Genomic DNA, 18606 nt, shown 5'->3' with positions numbered 1-18606 from the left:
ACTTACTTCAGCATTAACTAGGAACAAAGAGGAGAGCTTCAGCAGGCTTTGCCATGGAGACTCCCTAGTTCAGATCTTCTTTGGGATGTGCAAGAACTCCCGTCTCTGGGAAGTACAACTTTCCCTCTTCAGGGGAGCACAGGTACTCCCCACTTTTTGAAGTCTCCCCTAATGCCTTGATGATGTCAAGAGACAGCCTGAGTGGTGCAGCAGCCACAGAGCAGGCTGGGAAGGATGAGACCAAGCGATAGAATAAAGAGGGCTGCCCTCACGTCCTCATGCAAAGAAGAGGATACCGATGTACAGAAATGTCCGGAAAAACAGGTCCGGAGGCCCATGTCAGAGGCCTTAGTTCCAAAGAACGAAAGCAAGAAGTCATTGTAAACAGGTGGAGGACACACTTGGAGGTCACAGGCCAGCTGATGAGAGAGAAGACCCAGGAGAGGTCTGAGGACAGAGCAGGGACGCTCAGGACAGCTGAGACCAAAGACTGACACAGCTGAGGCAGGTCCACTCCTGCTGGGCTCTTCCCAGGGATGTTCTTCATAAATTTTCTGGTGCAGTGGCACGTGATGAAATGTTACTGTGATCAAGAAAGACAAACTCATGTCATCTGCGGTAACAAGGATGGAGCTGGAAGGCTACACTAGCTGATGTAAGTCAGAAGGAAGAAGATAAATACTGGATGGTCTCATTGATATGTGGAATATAGAGAAACCAAAAAAAAATCAAGAAAAATATAAAACTAGCAAACTGACCACAGTGCTGAGGTCCACAGCAAAGGAAGGAGAGTGAGGGAGGCAAGACAGGAGAGGAAAACACAGTGATGGTTCACTGGTGATGTGGCGGTAGGAGAGCTATGGGGACTACTAAGAGAAAAAGAAATGCTCTGGTGCCGAGTGAGGCCTGGAGGCAGGGCACCTGAGAGCTGAGAGGAGATAAGAGGCTGCCTACACTGCCTTCTGACTTACATCAGCTAGTGTAGCATTCCAGCTCCATCCTTGTTACCGCAGATGACATGAGTTTGTCTTTCTTGATCACAGTAACATGACTGATGCCTGAGGGGAAAGTGTGGGCAGGGGCCTGGTTTAGGGGACTGACAGAAAGGGTGACGTGACAGGCGACAAATACTTAAAGAATTCAGTTTGGGAAAATCACAACTGGAAAGCACCATAAAGGGAGGATGTGATCCCAGGTCCATCCAGGGGGTGTGGCACTCCATGTATGGTTGGTGTTAAAATTCTCGTAGCAAACGCCAACAGCTTGATAGCTTTGATCAGCTCTAGAAGTGAATCAGCCAGACTTTTGAAAGTTTCTGTAAGAATTCCTCGCTCATTCCTTCTCATGTGCCATCCCCCTCATACAAGCTGTTCTCAGAACACAGATAAAGGCCCATCAGCCAGAGAGGAACCATATTCCAGACATCTCATGTAATGCTCACTTATCTCCAGAACCTTCCATGTCTTAGATGTGCCTTTCATCTGTCTCCCCCTGATCCATTTACCCTTGGCATGGACTCCAGGTCAGCTCCTTCCCTCTAGCGCCCATGCTGCCTCCCATCACCACCAGCGATCCTCTTTTCTCATCCCTTCCCTCCCACTGCTTCTTCTCTAATGCATATAGTTCTAGCACTTCAGAGCCAGACTGATTCACAGCTGCTCTTCCCAGATACTCTTTGGTGCCTGAGGAAACCTAAATGTCAAGTCCAGATTCCTTAGCCGAGCACACTGAAGATTGACCGACTTCTCCAGGCTCTCCTGTGAACTCCCATATTCCAGGTGAGCAGCCTCAGAAGACCTAGAAAGACTGGGTCACAAGTCTTGTTCCCACCAATAATCTCATTGGCTACTGTTCCTGCTGGTCCTTGATGATGTGGTCCTGAGTGATTCACCAGGCCCAAGGCAGTCTCAAATAGCCCTTGTCTGATTTCCACCCCTCAGTGTGCTCTAAAAGGATATTAGAACTTGGGGGAATTCAAGACTGAGGACTGCTAAGCATCCGCAGGGTTTGTGGACATAGTTCCTATCAGCTGCTGTTATTAAGGACCCCTTGGCATTCTTGAAAATTGTCCAGTATATCCTTCTTCCAAAGCATTGATTGCCAGTGTGCACAGATCAGAGACAATGGGACTGAGATACATAGATGTTCTAGAACATAATTCGGGAGTTGAACCCCCATCAAATTTGAGCACAAATATTGATCAAGAAATGAATTAGGGCCTCCCCGGTGGTGGTGCAGAGGTTGAGCGCTGGACTGTGAAGCTGCCCGCCGCCTCTGCAGCGCTGCTTCAACCCCAGGCCACCAGCGAGGGTCCCACATGGCGTGCAGACTTCTCCTGCTGCCCACAGCTCCCCTCAGTAGTGTACTTCAGTCCTTCTGCCTGCTCTGCTCCCCGCTCTGGCTCTGTTGAATTCTCTCAACCTCCCGCGCTTCTGACTGTACCCAGTGCTTGTATAAATAAATAAATAAATAAATAAATCTTTACAAAAAAAGAGTCTGCCCATCTCTTCTGAAAAAAAAAAAGTGATGAAAAGATTATGAATGAATGAAATTAAGATGTGATGCTACTATAAAATTTACAAACATGATCAGGAGGAGAAAACAACAGAATTAAAACATACAGATCAATGACAGACATTGAGAATCTGTTTGAGAAAAATCTCACAGTTTTATTATTATTATTATTATTTTTAATAGAGGCATGTTATATTTATTTATTTGTTTGTTTGTTTGTTTTGTTTATACTTGCACTGGGTACAGTCAGAAGTGCAGGAGGGTGAGTGAATTCACCAGAGCCAGAGCGGGGAGCAGAGCAGGCAGAAGGACCGAATTACACTGCTGAGGGGAGGAGCGGGCAGCAAGAGAAGTCTGCACGCCATGTGGGGACCTCCTCCAGTGGCCGGGGTGCACCCGGGGATCAAACTGGTGCCGCAGAGGCCGCGGGCAGCTTCAAAACCCAGCGCTCAACTGTTGCACCACCGGGGAGGCCCAAGATAAATCTCATAGTTTTGAGGACAAAAATACAAATTAATTACAGACATAAAATGAAATTGTAATTAGTGAGCATACCCAATGGAAATTCAACATAAAAAAACTGCTGTTGTGCATGTACAGAAGAAAACAAAAAGCAAAGAGAAAACACTAGATAGATGACTGATTGATGATAGAGGGATGGATGTATAGATCAATCAATCGATCGATCATGGGTCAATTGATAAACAAAGACAAGAGATATAGATGAATGTGGTAGTTTCTAAACAAAAGGTTTAGAAAGAATCTTCTAAAATTCTAGAGATCTTTCAGAAAATGTTGATCCCTTGTAAAGAAACACATAAAGTCACACCTTCTTGTTAATATTAGATGCATGACTCCCTCGTGGCTCAAGGGCATAAGACACAACCTATGAAGCTATCCTCTATCATGCATCACAAGTTCGATCTCTGGCCGGGGAGCTTCCCATATGGTTTAGCAGACCTCTCCTGTCTCTCTTCTGCTCCCCTCAGCAATGTATTTCATCAGTCTGCCTGTTCTGCTCCCCAATCTGTCTCTGGTGAATCCTCTCACCCCTTGAGCATCTGGCCTGTACCCCAGCTCTTATGGACATGTTTCATTTTGTGGCCTCTATAGGAATTCTTTGTGAAAGTTGAATTTGACATGAAGCAAGAAAAAGAACCTGCTGCTTTGTTTGTGGGGTTCCAGAGACATCCAAAGAGTGTGAGGAAGCTTGCCTCCATTGGCATGACTCCACAATTGAGGAAAAAAAAATGTTCTGGTAACCTAGAGAATAGGAAACTCCAGGTGGAAGCCAACTTTGTTTCTGAAGCCTACGCGGACTGGATGTCAAGAGTTCACTCTGATCTTATATGTAGTTTTCCAGCAAAGTTAGCTAGAATTGCTGTTTGGTTACTCTGCCTTGTGATTTTATGCAAAAATAAGTAAATTGGTCTGAGAGTATATTCAGATTGCAAATATTTTGCTGTACTATTGTATAAAATTGGGTCAAGGTGGAGAAAACTTGTTTTTAGAAAAGTTAAACCGGACTTCCCTGGTGGCGCAGGGTGTTAAAAACAGCATTATCGAACTATTGCCAGCCACTGAAGCATGAGTTTGATCCCCGGCTGGCCAGGGAGCTACCCACATGGCACAGCAGACCTCTTCTGCCTTGCCTGCTGCTCCCCTCAGCAGTGTATTTCAGTAGATCTTCCTGTTCTGCTCCCCACTATCTCTGGTGAATCTTCTCACCCCCACCCCCATGGACTGAGTAATTTCCAGGAATGAAGGACTATCATACTAGACACATACGGACAACACTGGCAGCTGATTGTTATTCTCTAGCATACACTAAAACCCTGAGATCGGGGTTTAAAATACAAAAAAATAGTGGGCGTCTAGAAGAAAATGTGTGCCTATCGGTACTTATATACAACATTTTATTTACTTTTAAATTCTCGAATTGCAACTGCTTTGGTCTAACAACTGTTGAGCAACATCTCATTCCTACTTCCTCAAGGCAGTGGAGCAGCATTTTATGACAGCAACACCAAGCCCTAGGCCCCTGGTCACATATTACTGTCCACCACAAGGGCCAACTTGGCTGGGACCTTAAAACACTGAACATGGCCCCCCCCCCTGGAGGCACAAGGGCTTAAGGCACAACCTATGAAGCTGTCTGCAGCCACCGCAGCAGGAGCTGGATCCCCCAGTCGGCCAGGGAGCTTCCTACATGGTGCAGCAGACCTCTCCTGATTCACCCACTGTTCCCCTCAGTGGTGTACTCCGGTCAATCTGCATGTTCTGTTCCCCACTCTGTCTCTGGTGAATCCTCTCTCTCACACACACACACCCACACCTCTGGCCTGTATTCCAGCTCTTGTATGCATAAATAAATAAATATTAAAAAAAAAAACACTGAACATGGGGGAGAGGGTATGTTACCTACAGGACCAATTTGGATTCCAGCAGAAAAGGACCCATCTTACTGCAGAGCTCCAGCCATTAGCCATCTATCTGCCACCTGGGATGCCACCTATGTAGGCCAACAGGAGGAACGAGGACCCTTCCCACTGACTGTGCTGTTCTCAGGAACCTCAGATCAAGACTCGATGCCCTTCAGGCTGCTGTATGCTGACATGATGGACATCAACAAGCCCGCTAGACACCATCAACTCTGTTGTGTTTTGTTATGACACTGTTCTACGAAACTCCTATTCTGATGTCATGGACCCTAGAGACAAACTATAAGGACAACAGACGGTAAATTTGTCAAGAGATCAGCTAAAAATTGTACAGACCCAACTGTCTTAGCCCTGTGACTGGACCTGTACATCCATCTGTGTAACTCCATTTGTATATAATCAGACTCAGGCTACATGGAAACATATTAAGCTATAATTTCAAGGAAATGTAAATATGTCTGAGCAAATGCAACACTTGCAACAAAATACACAGGGGACATTTGTTAAATGCTTATCAGCAGTAGGAGGGAAATATGTTGTAAATTTAATGATGGGGGTTAGCCAATTTAAATAAACTGAACTATGTAAAAGCTTTGGGAATTATCTTCATGTTATTTGCACTAATCCTTATTTTTACATATCTGTTACTTTAAATCCTCTTCTAAAAAAGTAAAGGAAGAAGCATGTGGGAGTGAAAACAACTGAATGTTGCTGCCATAATCATTGTCAAGGCTACACTAAAAAACAAAACAAAAAAAAGGGGGACCTCCCTGCTGGTGCAAGGGGTTGAGACGCAACCTATGAAGCTGTCCAAAGCCAGTGAACACGAGTTTGATCTGCAGCCAGGGGGTTACCCACATGGCACAGCAGACCTCTCCAGACACCCCGCTGCTCCCCTCAGCCTTGTATTTCCATTAGTCCACCTGTTCTGTTCTCCAATCTGGTGAATTCTCTCATTCCCCCACACTTCAGGCCTGTACCCCAGTTCTTGTATGCATAAAAACATAATTTTTTTTAAAAAGGGGGGAAATGTGGAGACCCCTATGGCATAAAGTGCTGAGGCAAGGAAACTATCACGGTCATTGCTGAAAGACTGTGCATGGCTAAAAGATGGATCAGCCCGGGTCAGAAGATTGTCCCTCCTACAGATCAGGATGTTGTGTCAGCGAAACCAGGCCTGTGAGAGAAACTAGATTAGAAGTGAGAACAGAATAATCTGATAACGCAGAACCTTGGCTGTGCATGTGTGCCAGAATAATGCTGAATACTAAGGAACAAAAGAATAATCCACTGTTTTGTAACTAACCTAGGAGGTGGTCTGTCTCCATAAATCTGAGTTGTTCTGGGGGCTCCGGACGACTGAGCCAGAATGAGAAGCCTTGCGTCCCCTGTGTATGTTTTCTTCTCCCTGTTGTTTGCTTTCTATTTAGTTCTATGCATTGAGACGTTGTGCCACTGGTGTTGGCGAGCATCTCTTTGGAGTGCTCCGCTAGGGGTGTCGGAAACTGTTCACCAGACTGAGACTAGCACTGGTAGGCCAAATCTCCACCAGACTGTTGATGCTGCGTTGCTGGGCACTGTCCCTTACAGTTCCCTCCCTCTGTATTTACTTAGTTCCAACAGGGAATCAGTTAGTTGGTGATTTTGTTCTGGTCATGAGGTGGCACAAGAGACCTGTCCTTGCTGACCTTTGCTTTTCCCCGGTGGTTCTCGGCTGGCCTTAGGCTATTTGTAGGTCTCCGTGGAGTCCTTGTCTTCCTCTGATGGCGCCCGGAGCCACTCAATCACCTCTGTGGTGATTTCATCACCGTTATCCACTGATCCCATTTTTGGGGTGAGGTGCCTGAAATAGTTCCTCTCTACTCAGTGTCCCACTTGATCTGTAGTTTGTGCTTGCTGGGTTTTTTTCTTTCCCTCTTTCCGTTGGTCAGAGAGTGCCTACTCAGTGGGTGGAGGAGGTAGCAGGGTTCTGACTCTTTCCCTTTTTTAAAAAAAAGAAATAATAAAACTTCTCTTTGGCAGAGACTAAAAGTCTCTGTCTTGTGGGGAAACTCACTGTGTATGTGAATGGAGGAATCTGGTGAAACTTTTCTCAGACGTGACCCAAGAACTCCAACTGTGACCCCAACACCTCTCCAAAATATCACTCCTCACCAATGTCAATGTTATAAAAACAAGCAAAGTCAGAGAAACAGTCAGCAAGAGGCACATCAAAGAGAACTGGCTGTAACTGAATGAGGCAATTTGGATTATGGAACATAAAATGTACATTAGGAAAAACTAATGAAATTAAGCATGGAGTTTGGTAATTGTGTCAATAGTGCTTCATTAGCTGTAAAAAAATACAAAAAAAAAATCATGTAAGATGTTAAAGTGGAAATGGTGTGGGATAAGTAAGAACTGTACCACCTTTGCAACGTTTCTGTAAATTTAACAGTATTCATTAAATGTTATATATATTTTTTAATGTCCTCAATACTAAATAGGTTGTAAAAGGAAAAAAAAACGATCTACTTTCCTGTTCCCCCAGGTTTTGTTATCCAGAGGCTGGAGAGGGATTCTGGGGAGCAAAGCTGGAAACCTCACACCCAGGGCATTCCCCCCGAGTCTCCACTCCTCTGAGCCCTGCTTCTCTGAATCCTCACAGAGCATCTCACCACCAGGTTGCCGCCCTCCAGGACCCCCAACTCTTCCCATTTCATAACCTGCTGTGTCCTTGCAGCTCCACCAGAATCCGAAACACTCCACCAGAATCGGGAAACAGTCAGACAACCCTTTTTATACCAGGGTTGCCCTGTAACAGTTTGGCTCAGTAAAGAAAGGGGGAGCCAAGCTAAACTTTCTCAAAGGAAGGGAAAATTCATTGCACCCCTGGGCGAGCTTCGGGGTCCCAAGAAGGGGGGGGGTCCCTGAAGTCATGCCCGTTGTGGGGGGAGATGTCATTTTATAGGGTGAGGAGAGGTTAGGCAGGAAAACTGTGTTGGCGGTTATGAGATAGTCTTAGCAGGGACGCGAGGATATGGGTGGACAAGTGTTTGGTTAAAGGTGGTATGGGACAGTTCTTGCATCAGGTGTTGATGAAACAGAGTAAGCATGGGGCAAAAAGAAAAAAAAATAATTAGGAGATTATGATAAGAGGCCGTATGAGTGGTAATACTTTGCCCGAGGCTGTGTTGATCTGAAATTGCCAGGCATAGACAGAAGAAAGGGAAGTGGCTTGAAGAGATGGGATTAGAAACAGAGGAAGGAGAGGAGGCTCCCAGGCGGTGCAGCGGTGGACATTTGAGCGCTGGATTGTCAAGCTGCCTGCAGCCTCTACTGCACCGGTTCACTTCCTGGCCTCAAGTCTAGGGTCCCACAAGGCTGGTAGACCTCTCCTGCCGCCCACTGCTCCCCTCAGCAATGTGCTTCATCAAGTCTGCCTGTTCTGCTTTTTGCTTTGTCTCTCGTGAGTTCTCTCACCCTCCTTTGCTTCTGAATGTACCCGGTGCTTGCATAAATAAATATTAAAAAAAAGAGGAAGGTGAATCAGAGGGCCTCTACTTTATAGGCTGAGTGGGATGTGGACCAGGGGTGCATTGATGTGTACCCGAGTTGGGCCCATGTGCTCGCATACATACTGCTTGTCCGCAGGGACCGGTTTGACCCTGGACATTTGATGCCAGGACGTGTTGCCCAAGACCTTGATAGCCGTTGGTGTAGTCAGGATGATGGTGTGTGGACCGATCCACTTTGGTGCAAGTGGTTTTGGAGAGATGGCTTTCAGAAGAACCTGGTCTCCAGGGCACAGCAGGTTGACAGGTGTATCAGGGAACGGAGGCACAGGTTGTGGCAGACAACAGTCTGCATATTCTTGGAGCAGCTGTCTGAGCAAAGAGGAGTATGGAAAATATCCATCCAATGTGTCGGTTGGAGGGGAGTTCATGGTTAGTAAGAAGAGGTCTGCCATACATCCGTTCAAGGGGGGGTCAGGAACAAGGGGCCACAGGGAGTGGCTCGGAGGTGCTCTAAAGCCAGTGTGAGCAGCTCTACCCAGGATTTACGCAGCTCAGTGGAGAGTTTGGTTAGGTGGTCTCTGGTCAGACCATTCACCCGATCTACCTTACCAGAGGATTGTGGTCCAGAGGGAATGTGTAGTTTCCATGTGATGCCCAGGGAGGATACCTGTGGAGTGATCTTTGAGATAAAGGTGGGTCCATTGTTCGACTGGTGATGGTGTCCACCATAGTAAGAAGAGGGTGTTATCTGCGTTAGGGAGTGGAACACCCTTCAGGCCTGGCATGATTGAGAGTTGAGGATTGGGAGAGGGAGATGAGATAAGAGGGTCTTTGACAAAGAGAGTAGAATCTAACAGACAAGAGGGTGATGGAGGGGAGAGAGCCTGGTGAATGAGCAGGTCCTGGAGCCTAGGTGGAGAACTAACGTTTACAGGTTGGCCCAGTGTGGGTTTTAAGGCCTGTCTGGTGAGACAAGCAGCTGCCACAAGTGCGCGCAGGCAGGGCTGCCATCCTCTTACAGTGGGATCCATTTTTTTTTAGAGAAATAAGCAACTGTGTACTGGACTGGCCCAGGTTGGTCCAGAATCCCTAGAGCAATGCCCTGTTGCTCATCTGTCCATAACAGGAATGGCTTTCCCGGGTCTGGGAGAGAGAAGGCTCATCTCAGAGAGCGTTGTATGGATAAAACAGAAAGAACGGGGTGTAGAAACAAATAAAAGCTTAATCATGATCACTGGGCCTACTAGGGGCAGCATCCATGGCAGTAAGGGAGAGCTTGTCCACGTTTGGTTGTACTGGCCCCAGCTTCGGCTGACAAAGTATCGATCAGAGGGGGCTTTGCTGGTCAGATGAGCAAGCCCATGAATGCGTTGAAAGAGGGGGAGACACCTGAGTACACACGGATTCTCACCAAAATATCCCTCTCAGACATTCAACACTTTATTTTGCTTTCTTTCTTATGCCATTTCAATTTACACATCCTGCTTTACATTATCTTAAGGCCCTTCAGAATATCCCTCTTCCATACATTTCTTTTTTCAAACACACATACCTCACCTCACTTGCATTTACCAGACTTAGCTAAACCTTAGTTTTAGAAGGGAATTGAACACCATCTAAACAATGATGAAAAAACACAAATTTAAGGTAGATAGCCCCTGTAGCTTTTTGTTCCTGTACCCAGTGATTTAATTGGCAGATAATGGTGTCCCAAGCCTGCATCTGTTGGGTGATATTAATGTTTCCAATTTGGCTAAGTTCACACTGTGGGATTTGAATCCAGGGAGGAGGAGGGGTGGGTGGCCATCTGGAGATGATTTTTAAAAGGAGAAATTCCAGCTGGACTGACACTGTAAGAATCCCAAGCTGCAAAATCCCTCCTGCACGTACTCCTGACAAGCTGCAGCCTCGGCCCAGGGGACACTGGGCACCTAGGTGTGCTCGCTGGGGGACTGAGATTGATCATAGCCTAGGCTTCGAGGAGCAGGAAGATGTGCGGATTTTCCAGCTGAGCAGGTCGTGGTGGAGTAGGGCTGCTCTGTGAATAACCTCTGCCCACTTGGAGAGTCCCGTTTGGATTCTAATATACTGGTCCCCGAGTCTTTCTTAAGGGGAGCTAGAGAGCCTCTCTATCTGCTCCTTGCAATCTGCACGTTTTACCACCTGGGGCCAAGCCTTTGCAAGAGCTCCTGCATCCTCTGCACCATCCGTGTGCCCAGGGGTGAGCAGCAGGTCTCTCCTACCAAAGGGGCAGAGCCTAAGATGGGCAAGAGAGGTCCAGGGTTCCCCGCCTCTGTCCCTGGGGCCACTGGAGGCTCTGCCCACACAGCCCCACACCCCTCTCCTGGTCCTGTACCTGCTCACCTCTCCCCAACCCTTTCACACCATACCCCTCACCCACTCTTCTCCCCTCCAGGTGCTTCACCAGTTTCATTGCCCGCCTGGCCCTTCACCTGCTCTGCTCCAGGGAAATCTGTGCTCCAGGGACATCTGTGCTGCCCAGACTTCTGTGCTGCAGTCCTGTGAATCTCATGCTGCTCCTGGCCCCTCTGACTGGGCCCAGCCACTGGGCCTCTCCAGAGCCTCAACCTTCTCTGGTGTACTCCTGTTCCCCATGGCCACTGAGTGGTAGTGCTTTGGGGGTGGGTGTCTTCTGCCAGGTATGGCGCTATTTTCAATATTTGTTGCTCTCCATTTCCAATGCTGCACAGCAGCAACAAAATTCCAGGATAATTTCTAATACCCTATCTCTGGCCCTGATGATTGCTGAAGAGGCCACTGCACTGGAAGGCCAACCACGTATTGGGAGACATCTTAGGGTGTTGCTGCAGGGCTGGAGAGCTGGACAGATTGTGTTGGCCCTGCTTTCCTGGTCCCTCTCCAGCTGGGGGCCTGTCTCAGTGGTGCTGCTGTGCTCCCCAGCATCCTCCAGCTGGAGGACTGACACTAAGGTGCTGCTGTGCTCCCTGGTGTCCTCCTGCTGGGGTCTGGCCACAGAGGTGCTGGTGTCCCCGCAGGCGTCCTCCAGCACCGGGCCTAGCGCAGAGGGTCTGCCCTTCGGGGCTTCCTTTAACAGGGGCCCTGGCCCTGTGGCAGCGGTGTGCTTCTGGGCGTCCTCCAGCTCAGGGACCTGGCGGAGATGACCCTGTTGCCCGGGGTGGCATCCTTTCCCCTCTTTTGGACTTCCTGCTTTCGCAGGATCCCCGGCCTTCGGGTATTCCCCAAAACCTCAGGCTGCGGGAGGGGTGTGGGTGGGCATCCTTTCTGCTCTTTTGCACTGGGTGCTTTCGCAGGATAACTGGCTTGGGGTATTCCCCGAAACCTCGGGTCACCAGGCTCTCGGAAGGTGACACACTTCGGCACCTGGAAAGTGATGCATCTTGGCCACTTCTCCCCCTCCTCCTGATAGTCCTCCTCCCCTGCCTGCTTCCTGGAGCGGAGGATAAGGTAGGTGGTCATGACCTCGTTGTACTTGTTAGCGTCAATGGTCTCCCGAATTTCCTGCCTCTGGTAGCCCAGGCGCTCCATAACTTTGGTTATGGCTGGGTCCTGGGGGCAGAGTGACGGCTCGCTGAAGGGCAGGAGTCCCTTGCTCGTTTCTGCTACCCAGGCGTGCTGCTGGATGCTCTCCAGGGGGCGGAGCCTCCAGGGGTCCCGTGCCAGCATTTTGGCCAGCAGGTCCCCGCCCTGGACCGTGAGGTAGGAGGTCAGGTGGACGTTCCCACCCAGGACGTGGTGCCTGATCGCCCTGAGGCTGGGCCCCCTGAAGGGCAGTGTGCCGGTCACCATTTGGTAGGGCATGATGCCCAGGCTCCACACGTCCACCTTGGAGACTTTGTATCGTTGGCCAAGGTAGACCTGTGTTCCACGGGGTCCCTGTGTTCTGGGCGACAGCAGCACGTGCTCAGCGCCCGGTTGAAGCCCTGGACGCTGATTTTCTGAAGTCTGCCAGCCTGACTTTTCCCTCTCGGGTCAGCACTCACCAGCCCTGACTGTGCTCACTGCCCTTGTGCTACCTCCACTGACAACTGACTCTCCTACGATATTAATAAATGTACTAGTACTAATAGTACTCAAGTATTCACTAAACCTCACTAAATAATAACAATGCTAACTTAACTCAACCAGCAATACTAACTTCACTCTCTTTACTAGCAATACTAACTACACTACAAATACTATGGCTATAAATTTCTATTTCCCTGTGTTTTCCTAATCTTAAAATCTGTTTATTGTAAAAATTGCTAAGTTACTTTGGACTTCTAATCATCTATACAGGACACGTAATGGTTGAGAAAACTTCCAAATTGCTTATCGGGTCTGTGTAAAGTTTTGTTAAAACTACTTAGCCTGCTAAAACTATAGAGTGAAAATTCAGCTCTTGCGAGTTAAACTCCAAACCTAAGATTTCTTTTTTTTTAAAAAAATATATTTATTTATTTATACAAGCACTGGGTACAGTCAGAAGCGCAGGAGGGTGAGAGATTTCACCAGAGCCAGAGGGGAGAGCAGAGCAGGCAGACGAACCAAGTATACTGCTGAGGGGAGCAGCGGGTGGCAGGAGAGATCTGAGCGCCATGTGGGACCCTCGAATGGCAGCCGGGAATCAAACCAGCCAGCCACACAACCCAGTGCTCAACTGCTGTGCCACCGGGGAGGCCCCAAAATCAGATTTCTAGTGAGAGTCCAGGAATAAGCGAACTATAAAATAAGATCTTAATGTGTCTCTTCTCCTGTATACATCATGGTACATAAAAAAAAGTTAAAGCCAACAAGTCACTCTTAAAAAATACAAATTTGAGGGCCTCCTCTAGTGGCCCAGTCGTTTGAGCATAGTGTTGTGAAGCTGTCCACAGCCTCTGCAGTGCCAGGTCGATCCCGGCTGGCTAACGAGGGTCCCACATGGCACTGCAGACCTCTCCTGTAGCACCCGCTGCTCCCCTCTGCAGTGTAGTGGCAGGATAGGCACAGCACAGTGCAGGTTCTCTGATCTCGCAGACAGGGTAAAGGAGAGTCTTGGAGTCCTCAGTGGCTTTCTCAAGATTCTATTGAGCTTTACATGCATTGCAGCAACCAGGTACACGGCAGGCTGGGGTGCCAGGGGGCCAAGAGGCCGACAGGCCTCCAAGCCCTAAGTCTTCACTCTGGGCTTCTCTGGATTCTTTTCTCCCCTTATCTCTCTCTTTGTCTCTTTGTCTCTCCCCTCTCTCCTGCTTCTGCTTCTCTTGGTGACTATCTCTCAGGACTCCCCCCATGGCCCACAGAAGTAAAGAGGACAGTTTGCTACAATGTAACAACTGCAGGTGCACCATCAGGCAGGGCAGCCCTGATGGTGGGAGGGCAGAAAAGCCTGAAAAACATTTGGCCCACAATCAGTCTGCCACTCTGTCTCTGGTGAATCCTCTCACACTCCCTGGCAACTGGTCTGTACCCTGGTTCATGTATAAATAAATAGGAGGGCGGAGCAAAATGGCGGCAAGGAGACGCTGCGAGTAAGATCTCCCATTAAAAAAAAAAAAGTTAATAGGGAGGAAAAGCGGCGGGTCCCAATGAGAACTGGGGCACAGAAGATAAATGGATGACTCCAGCAAACTACCCGAAGAAGAAAGTTGCCATAAAAGAGGACTAGAAGGGAGGAAAGCGCAGAACCCTGCCCCACCCCCACAAAGTCGGCACTCTCCAACCAACAGAGAGGAGGAAAAAAACAAACTAAAACAAACAACAAGAACAAACTATGCAGCAAGTGGGACTGGGAAGGGAAAGGAAATTCTTCAGCCACCACACCCCGTGAACGGGAGCTGTGGAGAACCCTGCAGGATTCACCACGGTGGTGAGCGAACGGCTCCAGGCACCATTAGAGAACAACAAAGACTCTGGAGACCTGCACACAGCCCCGGGCTGGCCGGTAAGCTTGCTCAGAAAAGTGGCGCGCTTGAAAAGCAAACGTGGATCAGGATCGCGGCTGCCCAGGTCCCCGTGCCTGCGACCTAGGCTTGCGGGGAGACACGCGGGGGCCCTCACTGAGGTGAAAGTCCCTCACTGAGTAATTAGAAACCAGGCGCCCAGACACGGGAGCAGGTTGCAAAAGGCGCCGTTCCTGGGGCCACTGAACTGGGCTACAGCCCATGTCCTGGACCTGAGGGCTTTGGAACTGAGACCCGGGGCAAGAAATTCGGGGCGTGGGCCCTCCACGTCGGTGGAGCACAAGGCAGACACAGCACCCCAAAACCGTTGAGGTTTTCCCTACCATTCCCACTCTGTTCCCTGTCCCACGGGGTGAAAAACTCAGCTCCCCAAGGGCTCTAGGAGAGATCTCTGGCGCCACCTAGTGACCAGAAAAAAAAGTCACTAACACCTTTCTTCAGAAAAGACTGCTTGACCAACAGAAGGCTCCTGGAGGAGCCAGTGGCCAGCTGGGAAGTTAGCCCACCCCAGGCCCCTTCAGACCAGCAGTCTGAGTCCACAGGGGGAGCGAGCACCCACAGCCGGGGCAGACCGGGCATGCAGAAGAGTGTGCCTGAGACTGGACGCACAGGGAGTGCGTCCCGCATCGCCATTTTAGAACAGGGACATTTCTTCAGTAAAGACTGCCTGCAGAAGGCTCCCTCAGGAGCCAGAGGTGAGTGGGGAAGCTCGCCCATGCCAGGCCACTTCTGGCCTGCAGTCCAAACCCAGAGGGGGAGCGGGAACCCACCGCCAGGGCAGACCAAGCGCAAAGGGGAGTGTGTCCCCACATCGGCATTTTAGAACAGGTATCTCTCTTCAGTAAAGACTGCTTGAAGCCGACAGATGGCTCCTGGAGGAGACAGAGGGGAGCGGAGAAGCTCACCCAAGATGCCGGCCAGTCCCAGCAACACAGTGTCCCAATGCATACGACAAATTAGAAAACAGACAGTAGGGAGTAGAAGAACCACATGCAACCTAACAAGCACTCAGGAAAAAAAGCACACCAAAAAAAGAAAACCACCCCCCAGATTGCAACAACAGTAACTTGGAAGAACTTCTGAGACTTCCATAAAGAGAATTTAAAATTGTCGTGATTAAAAAAATGACAGAACTCATAAAGGAAAATAATGATCAGAAGATGGAAATTGAGTCCCTAAAGAGGGAAAACAATGGTCAGAAGAATGAAATTGAGTCCCTAAAGAGGGAAAACAATGGTCAGAAGAATGAAATTGAGTCCCTAAAGAGGGAAGCAAAAGAAACGCAGGAGATCAAAGAATTAATGGAGGAACTAAAGAACTCTGGGAACAGCAATGAAAGCAGAATCGATGAAATGGAAGAACGAATAAGTACTCTTGAAGACACAGAAATAAAAAGAACCAAAACAGAAAAGGAAAGAGAAGTACGAAGGAAAAAGAATGAAGAAAGACTTCTGGAACTATATGACTCCATGAGGAAAGGAAATATAAGAGTTATAGGAATACCAGAAGGAGAGGAGAGAGATGTAGGAACAGAGAAAATATTCCAGGAGATAATTGAAGAGAAATTCCCAAATGCGAAGAAGGAGCTGAAAATTGATATACAAGAAGCAAGAAGAACACCAAACTTCCATGACGAAAGGAAAAACGCTGCAAGACACATAATAGTAAAGCTCCCAAGAATCCAGGACAAGGAAAAAATAATGAAGCTGACAAGAGGGAAGAAACAGATAACATTCAAAGGAAAACCAATCAGGCTGACATCAGACTTCTCTGAAGAAACACTACAGGCAAGGAGAGTGGAGGGACATAGTCAACAGACTCCAAGAAAACAGATGCCAACCAAGAATACTCTATCCCGCAAAGCTCTCCTTCCTCTATGAAGAAAGAATATGGACCTTCCCAGACAAAGAGAAACTCCGGACTTTCATTACGACTAAACCCCCACTCCAAAAAATACTACAAGTAATCCTAAAGCCAGAACCTCAGAGGGACGAATAACAATGAAAGAAGACCAAAAAAAAAGTTATTAAAAGAATAAATAAATAAAATCAAAAGAAAGACAAACACAATGGCAAATACAGATGCTAACATATCAATATAAACCCTAAATGTAAATGGACTAAACTCTTCAATAAAAAGACACAGAGTTGCAGCCTGGATTAAGAAACAAAACCCAACCTTTTGCTGTCTCCAGGAAACACATCTAGCTACAAAAGATAAAAATAGGCTCAAAGTTAAAGGATGGAAAACAATCCTACAAGCAAATGGACCAAAAGAGAAAGCAGGGACAGCTATACTTATATCAGATAAAACAGATTTCAAACACTAAACGATAAAAAAAGACCTGAATGGTCACTACATTATGATTAAGGGGACGATACTTCAAGAAGAAATAACACTCATTAACATATACTCACCAAACGAAGGAGCACCAAAATATATTAAAAAAAATAAAATAAAGGCAATCAAGGCAATTTGGTTAAAAAAAAAAAAAGTTGCCCTCCCTGGCAATTGGCCTGTACCCTGGTTCATGTATAAATAAATAAGTAAATATTTTAAAAAATTAAAATAAAAAATATACAATTTTGAGAAATATTTACTCTAAAGGAATTAGTAAAAACAGTTTCTATATTTCATCAATAAAAATGCCTCAGTATTTTCACAGATAGAATAACTACTTTAAAAAAAAATAACTACTTTTTAAAACTAATGCACATGACCAACATTTTAAAAAAAGAATCAAAAAAAAATATCCATTTCTATCACTGTCTAATGCCTTAGGAATATTAGTTATAAATGACACCTATATAAAGTCTAATAAAAAATCTCCAATTTTGAGATCAGGATTTCAGATTTTGGTAATCATAAACTAGATCAAAACTTGATGGCTGAATTTGAAGCATGCAAGCATGACATTTTTCATGTTGAGTATCAATATTTTATGTTGAAATGTCTTTATTTTCAAAAGGAAGCACATAGTATTCAGGAAAAAAAAGGAGCAATTGACCTAGACTACATCAAAAAAGATAAGTTTGCATTTTGATGATTAGACCTAAATCTCTTGATAAAATTCTTTTCCAGAAAAATCCCAGATTGACTTCTTTCTTTCCCCTTGTCCTAGCAAAAATTAGCCTTGTCGGCAAGTTCCTTAGCAACACTGTGTTCCTCACAGGTATGTAGGAAATGTATATGATATTAAGTCTCTCTTATTTTTCTTGGTTTTCATCCATCTATCTAGTACTTGCCTAAGAAAGAAATTTGGTTTTTGGGATGTTAGAATTTGCAACTCTGAAATTAATTTAAAATTCCAGTCCTAAGAAAAACTAACAGTTACAATTGGTATCTCTCCATTAAATTTTTTCTTTGATCATTATTTAAATGGTGGCCAAATTTCATATAAAACTAAGGTCTTATTAAGTTTAAGAATGAGAATTTGTTAAACAATATCACTTTCTCTAAATATTGTTGAGCTTGCAGGTTTATATTTTGCTTCTTAGTATAGGAAAACTAAAATTTAATGACATCTCACCTAAACAAATTAAGACAGTTAAAATATGTGTTTCTGTACAGTTATCCATAATAGGGTGGTCCCCAGGTAAAGGGGAAGTTCCAGGTTCTCCGCCAACCCAAAGGAAGGGAGAGAAGGGAGCTGAGAAGGGAGAGAAGAAGCTGCAGTGGAGACTGAGAAGGAAAGAAGCAGGATGGAGTCAGAAGGAGACCTGGAGGAGGCACATGGAGCCGAGAGACACATGTAGAAACTGCACTTGCCTTTTGGTCATGGACTGGGTGACAACAGCATGGGCGAGGGACAGGTGGGGAGGTGACAATGGTGGTTTTTGTCTTGATTTTGATTTTGCTCTTTTCCTCCCAGACTTGTCTGGTTGTTTCTGATCCTTTTCTGTGGGTCCCCACTGGAAGGCGCTTTAGACTTGGGGCAGGCTTTCAGGCCTTGCTCTAGGCCAATCCTGTTTGGGTAGACTTTTCCCCACAAGGGGACAGGTAACTTTGATGCTTGATTTAGAAACTATATTCTTTACCTTTCCTGCATTGTTTACTAATTGTATTAACATTCCTTTTCATTTAAGTCTCATATGTTTTCTGTTGATGCCACGGATGGCAGAACCCAGTTAGAGCAGGCAGGTTTGTGGTGTCTGGGCTGCCCTTCTCCCTGACCTCTAACAGATTCTTTGTTTTTTCTGTATTGTTTACTAATTGTGGTAAAGTTCCTTT

The sequence above is a fragment of the Talpa europaea genome, assembly GCF_964194135.1.
Source record: "Talpa europaea genome assembly, chromosome: 8".
Classification (NCBI taxonomy): domain Eukaryota; kingdom Metazoa; phylum Chordata; class Mammalia; order Eulipotyphla; family Talpidae; genus Talpa; species Talpa europaea.
This window is presented reverse-complemented; position numbering follows the sequence as displayed.